The following is a 6,000-nucleotide window of genomic DNA, read 5'->3' as shown; positions in this document are numbered from 1 at the left end:
GTTTCATGAAGCATTTCCCTCTCTGTACAGGAATGTGATGCCAGGCACCTGACTGGTTGGACTGGAGGTGAGGTGAGTTCACTGCCAGGACCAGCTCTCTGGGAAGCATGCAAGCCGTTGGCATATGTCCCCACAAACCAGTCTAGAGAAATGCTTGACAAAATACTCAGCTCCCAAAGAGTCCTTATCTCTTAGATACACACACTGAAATATTTATGGATGAAATGATACAAAGTCTGGGATTCACTTCTGAACAAAACATGTGGGAGGAAGTGGGTGGGGATAGATGAAGCAAGACTGAGTTAAGAAGTACTGAAGCTGGGTGATACTTTCCGATTTTTTTTGCGTGTTTAAAATCGTCCATAAAAAAAAAAAGTTAAGGGGGAAAAAGGCCTCACATTTCACTTTACATCATTGAAATGATATATTAACGTTTGGATATATTTTACTGTCTAAATAATTGCGTAGATTTAAAAAATAAATAAACCCAGGCATACAAATATTTGACAAAACCATCATTTTCTGTAGTCGCTGGGGTCACAGCAGAGAAGAGAAAGTACTGGATATCTTGACTGATGCTCCTCTTGAGACAATAATGGTCCTGTCCTCCAGAGAAGAAACGCATAAAACTCTAGAACTTTATTCCAATAATTTGATTCAAAGAACTGAGGGTATCATTTGCGAAAAGACAGTTTAACTTGATTAAGCAGTAATTGTGACTCTTTAGGATGGAGGTGATGAACTGGCTTGACCTGTCTCAGAATTTTCATTCATTTAATTTTCAGGCAGCATATTAGCATTCAAATCCCTTTGGATCATGAAACGGTGGTTTTTAGCCTCACTGCAAATCTAAGAAAAACAACTTGAGAAATGGATAGAATTTTCTTTGGAATGCCTTCACCTGCCTTTTCAGAAACTCCCATGAGGCAGTATGATGTAGTGCAAAGACCACAGGCTTTTGAGTCAAAAAGTTGACTTGACTTCCATTTTGGACACCTGCTCTGTGACTTTGGGTAAGTTACATAACCTCTCTGAACCTCAATTTCTTCATCTGTAAAAGAGGCCTAACATTATCTACTTTACAGGGAAGCTGTGAGAATTATGGATAAATGGATGTAAAATGTGAGTTCCGTCACAGACATTCAGTTAATGGTACCATATTGTTTTTATAACTGCCTCTTTCTCTTTAGCCCACTCCATATCTCCCAATATGATCCCTAGCACACGGGCAGAATTCAACAAATGTTTGCTGAATTACATTAAACCTGGAGATGGTAGAGTTCGTGGGACGAAGTAGTAAGACTATACCAGAATCCCCCCTTGGCAGGTCTGTCACTCATCCTCAGGAGAATTTCTCCACCTAACTGTCCAAGCCAGACAAAAAGGACCCACTTGTGGGGCGCCTGGGTGGCTCAGTCGGTTAGGCGGCCAACTTCGGCTCAGGTCATGATCTCGCGGTCCGTGAGTTCGAGCCCAGCGTGGGGCTCTGTGCTGACAGCTCGGAGCCTGGAGCCTGCTTCCGATTCTGTGTCTCCCTCTCTCTGACCCTCCCCCGTTCATGCTCTGTCTCTGTCTCAAAAATAAATAAACGTTAAAAAAAAAAATTAAACAACAAGGACCCACTTGTAACGTCTCCCTCCTCCTCAGATCTGATCAATCGCCACATTCTCTCCCTTCAAGTTCACAATTATCCCTAGAATCCTTCCACTCCCTCCAATTCCTACCACTACCACTTTAGTTCACAACTGTCTTCTCTTTCACCTTTTCTACAGCAAAGTCAGTTCTCTTCACATCTGTTCTTGCTCCTCTTGCTCCACATCTTGTTCTCCTCCCTTTCTGTTCATTGTAGCTGGAGGGATTTTCTTTCTTTTTTTTCTTTTGAATTGCGGAAGAATTTAAATATTCACAAAAATGGAGAGTATCATGCACCCGTCATTCAATTTCAACAATGATCAATGAGTGGCCACTTTTGCTCCTTATATATTCCACCCATTTTGTTCAATGTGCTCAGATTATTTAACCCAAATCCAGAAGTCCTAGCTTTTTGCAGGGATCATTTCCCGCATTTAGAATAAAATTCTAATTTCTTTGCGATCTGATCCCTGTTGATTTCTCCAGCTGCAGATCTCAATTTGCTATTTCCCTTCCCCAGACGCAGTCAAACCTATCAGCCCGCACATCACCCTTCAGAGGCCCCTACACTAGGGTGTGTGCCCCGTGTCTGTGCTGTCAGTACCCTGTGCTTCTTCTCTAATTATACATACGTAATTTGGTAAGAAGTCATGCACAGTTGTCTCTCCTGTTGGTCATAAACTCCATGGGCATAAGAACTGTGTCTATCCTGTTCCTTGATGAGGGACCCAGAACGTAATTCAATACCTTCGGTATCAGAGGCACTTAAGCATTTGTTGAATGAGTTTCCCAAGAAAGGTACACAAAAGCCACGTGCATTTCATGTTGTAAATTGCTTATAGACTGATGTCCTAACCTTCTAAAACCACAAGAACAATGCTTAGGCTTTTAATTTTCAGTGTATTTTATTATGTTCAATATGTTGTATATTCCATAGGACTATGAAAAAGATTATTAGCTGTATTATGCTAAACACTGAGGATTCAAAGATGAATAATACACGATCCTACCCTCAAAGAGCTGAGTCTCCTAGAAAACACAGTCATTTGATTATTTGAAAATTGGTAATTTCTCATGTTTTATGTATATAAATCAGAATATTTAATTAGCCAGAGAATCTGTAAAGTGTCGAAACACTAATAATAAACATAAATTGCTATAAAAATAATAGCTAATATTTATTGGGTTCTTCCTTTGGTCCAGGTATGGTAAAAAGCATATTTCATACATGATGTCATTTAATCCTTATTATACCCTTTGAGATATGCTTTATTCCCATTTTGCCAATTTTTTAAACTACTAAGACATTAAAAGCTTGGATAACTCTAAGTGACTCAGGATTTGAAACCAGGGAGTCCCAATTCCAGAGGGAGGACCCCAACACTCTTTCTTGGGGCCGGCAAGTAATCTTTGAGTACTGCTGCAAGAAAAAAACAAAATAAAGGACACTTCCCAATTCATCAGTGCTTTCTGTGTGGTGTCCTGGTTTCAGATTCATGTGTACACACTTTCGTAGGAAAACAGCATCTGTTGAAAAACCTGTTACTGATAAGGTCGGGTTCCTGTGTGCCCAAGGCACTAACCATTGAATGTGAACTTTGTACCAAATCTTTCCTATCAAGAAATATAAACTAGAAACTCTCAAGTTGGAACGTGACTGCTGGCTGTGAACCTAGCCTGTCTTCTCAGCCAGACGGAAAGCTCTTCACATTTCCTTCATTGTACAGTGTATCTTGTCTTCTTATTTCCTACAGATAGGTTCTGACCAAGAGTAAATTTATTATATTTTAAAAGGGAGAAACTGTTAGGGTAAATTACATGTGTGGACTCTGAACCATGAAAAACAACTTTCTATTAATTATGCATGTTTGGGAATTTGTTTTTAAATTTGTTAAATGGTTTATTTTATTTTATTTTTTTGAGGTAGAGAGAGCATGAACAGGGGAGGGGCAGAGAGAGAGGGGGGCAGAGGATCCAAAGTGGGCTCCTCAGTGACAGCAGCGAACCTGATGTGGGGCCCGAACTCACTAACCTGGAGATCATGACCCAAGCTGAAGTCGGATGCTCAACCAACTGAGCCTCCCAGGCATTCCTGTTTTTAATTTTCCCTTAAGAAAAATTTCCATCATATACAAAAGTAGCTCAAATGGTGTAAGAAACCCCTTTGTACCCATCACCGTGCTTCAACAATGACCACCTCATAAGCAATCTGTCATTGATATTGCCACTGACTTCTACCCTCCTTATTTTATTTTGAAGCAAATGTTTGGGACTATTTTGAATGCTATGTTCGGTTGGTAAAATGTAGAATTATGGAATCAATAGAATAAATAAACATGAATTTGTCAGCAAGATACCTGGGGAAACAGGAACAAGAAAGAGGAATAGGTTGGGGCACCTGGGTGGCTCTGTCGGTTTAACGTCCGACTTCGGCTCAGGTCACGATCTCACAGTTCCTGAGTTTGAGCCCCGTGTCGGGCTCTGTACCGACAGCTCAGAGCCTGGAGCCTGCTTCAGATTCTGTGTCTCCCTCTCTCTCTGCCCCTTCCCCGCTCATGCTCTGTCTCTCTCTGTCTCTCAATAAAAAATAAATGTTAAGAAAATATATATATATATATTTTTTAAAAAAAGGAAGAAAGAGGAATAGGTTGTGTGGTTTTGACACACAAAAGACAGGAGTGCTGGCCTGGATTGTTGGCAGCATTTGCACAGGCAGACAATAATGCACCATGTGGGGAAAGTTTTGGTTGTGGACAAGGGAATATGGTGGGTCTACCTGTGAGGTGGTGGTTTAGCACACCACCTCTTCCTCTTGTTCTGTCCTTCCGGCATGTTCCCACGAATGTAATGAAGTCATTTGTTTGTGCATCCATATTGCCTCCCTGTCTGGCCTAAGCCATTGCTGCATGAAAGGAACCCCAAAGTCCAATCAAAATATGATATGAGCCACAGGGGTAAGTTTACGTATTCTAGTAGCCACATTGTGAAAAGTAAGAAGAGGAAACGTGTGAAATTAATTTTAGTTTCCTACTTCATTTAACTTTATATGAAATATTATCATTCTAATATGGCATCAATATAAAAAATTATTAAAATGTTTTACTTTTCTATCCTTTATACTAAGTCTTCAAAATGCAGTGTGTTTTTTAAAGTTACAGCATATCTCAGTACGGACCACTGATATTTTAAGGGTTTAATAGCCATACGTACTAGTGGCTACTGTATTGGACAGAGCAGCCCTTGGGAACTCAGGCAGTGGAGTCAACAGCTACATTGCAATTTACTTGAAAATAATGCCACTAGGGGCGCCTGGGTGGCTCAGTTGGTTAGGCGGCCGACTTCTGCTCAGGTCATGATCTCACAGTCTGTGAGTTCGAGCCCCGCGTCGGGCTCTGTGCTGACAGCTCAGAGCCTGGAGCCTGTTTCGGATTCTGTGTCTCCCTCTCTCTGATCCTCCCCCGTTCATGCTCTGTCTCTCTCTGTCTCAAAAATAAATGAACATTAAAAAAAAAACCCCAAACAAAAAAAAGAAAATAATGCCACTAAAGATTTCTGGTAAAAGTTGAAGTGTATTGTGTATATGCTGGGCTTCTCCAGGAAATCTACTGAGATGAGCAAGAGAAAACAACAATAAGAAAAAATTTAGACAAGTCCATCTAAAAACAAGGAAATAACTGCAACGTCCAGAACCCGGGCTATGAAGAAATGTGGCTCTTAGGATCTTAGGCAAGGTGACAGCAAGTTTAGAAAGCATGTTAGTGGTTCCTGAGAAGTGCTTCTTCATTTACAAGTATGGTAAAGTGCAGTGGTTCTGGTTACTCAAACCCTGGTTCTGTTCTTTATGTCATGTGACTTGAGCAAGTTATTTCATCTCTCTGTGCCTCCAGTTCCTCATCTTTAAAATGAGGATCATAAAATCTAGGGCGGTTGTATGGACTGAATCAGGTGATAGCTGTAAAACACTTAGAACTATGCCTGGCCCATATGTTTACTTCTCCATAAATGTTAACAATTAAAAGCAAAAATAAAACAAACCCAATAGCAACCGTATTGTGGATGGGGTGCCTGGGTGGCTCAGTTGGTTAAGCGTCCGACTTCGGCTCAGGTCATGATCTCACGGTTTGTGAGTTTGAGCCCTGGGTTGAGCTCTGTGTGCTGACAGCTCAGAACCTGAAGCCTGCTTAAGATTCTGTGTCTCTCTTTCTGCCCCTCCCCCACTCACACTCTGTCTCTCTGTCTCTCTCAAAAATAAATAAACATTACAAATTTTTAATAAAAAAAAAGAATTATAGATAGACCAAGAGGAAAGTGGAGCTGATGATAAACTGAATTCCTTTTTTTTTTTTTTAAGTTTATTTTGAGAGAGAT

Source organism: Panthera onca, chromosome C2, assembly GCF_046562875.1.
Source record: "Panthera onca isolate mPanOnc1 chromosome C2, mPanOnc1 haplotype 2, whole genome shotgun sequence".
Classification (NCBI taxonomy): domain Eukaryota; kingdom Metazoa; phylum Chordata; class Mammalia; order Carnivora; family Felidae; genus Panthera; species Panthera onca.
This window is presented reverse-complemented; position numbering follows the sequence as displayed.